The sequence below is a fragment of the Ipomoea triloba genome, chromosome 16 (genome assembly GCF_003576645.1).
Source record: "Ipomoea triloba cultivar NCNSP0323 chromosome 16, ASM357664v1".
Classification (NCBI taxonomy): domain Eukaryota; kingdom Viridiplantae; phylum Streptophyta; class Magnoliopsida; order Solanales; family Convolvulaceae; genus Ipomoea; species Ipomoea triloba.
This window is the reverse complement of record NC_044931.1, coordinates 301,267-302,065: the sequence shown is the minus strand read 5'-3', so window position 1 is coordinate 302,065 and position 799 is coordinate 301,267. Positions and strand designations below refer to the sequence as shown.

The window sequence follows — 799 nt, the reverse complement described above, 5'->3', positions numbered from 1 at the left end:
TGACTTTATAGAGCTCACCCCATATGCGTTTACTTTGACCCTTCTCAAACATAGTGTGCCGCACTAGGTCTCTAAAAGAATCTTCATTTCCTTCCCCCGGGTTGCTTGCACCAAACTTCTCCTCGAAGGCATCTGTTGAATTGAGAACCAAGTCATCCAACAAAGAAATCTTCCAGTGTTAAGAACTAAGGGTCCTAAACACAATTAGAAAATCATTTTTAACACCTTGAGAAACATCAGCCTTCTTTACAAGCGACTCATAATCTGATGCCATAAGCTTTGGGCGTTTCCTCCTCCTTTTAGGACCAAAGGCATCAGCAAAAGGCTCGGTGTCAAGCAGGTGTGCTTTTGCTTGCTTTACCAAGATATAAAACAGGAGAAATCAGATAAATTAACAAACACTATGCATGATAAGGTATGAGTTTGGCAAGCAACCTAACAAAAATAATTAACAGGAGGCTTATTGGCATAGTCCTAATTTTGTTTCTTTTCCAACTGGGTAAGATGTCACTACTTTAAATTAAATGACTTGCCAAAATATAAAAGGTACCCAGTTCAAATAAAGCAAAAGCTTGCCAAATTAGTATAGATGGGTGATGAAGGCTCATCTAGCTCAATACTTGCACCATTAAGTCCACTAAGTGCACCCCCACCACGTCTCAAAGGACATTAACAAAATAAAAACTAAAAAAAAAAAGAAGAGTAAATTAACATCTCAAAAGAAAGCACCATAATACCTTTTGATGATCATTTAAAAGAGACAATGGCAATTTTCTGTCCTTCAAAATTACATTGTAGC

General features: G+C 37.4%; 1 long non-coding RNA gene across 1 annotated transcript; it reads right to left on the bottom strand.

Annotated features, from left to right (window-relative positions):
• Positions 1-86: 86 nt before the first annotated feature.
• LOC116008012 lies at positions 87-799 on the bottom strand. Its single transcript, XR_004095420.1, has 3 exons — positions 738-799; positions 226-355; positions 87-132 (listed from the first exon to the last, which is right to left on the bottom strand). It is a non-coding gene; the product is annotated as an uncharacterized LOC116008012 (long non-coding RNA).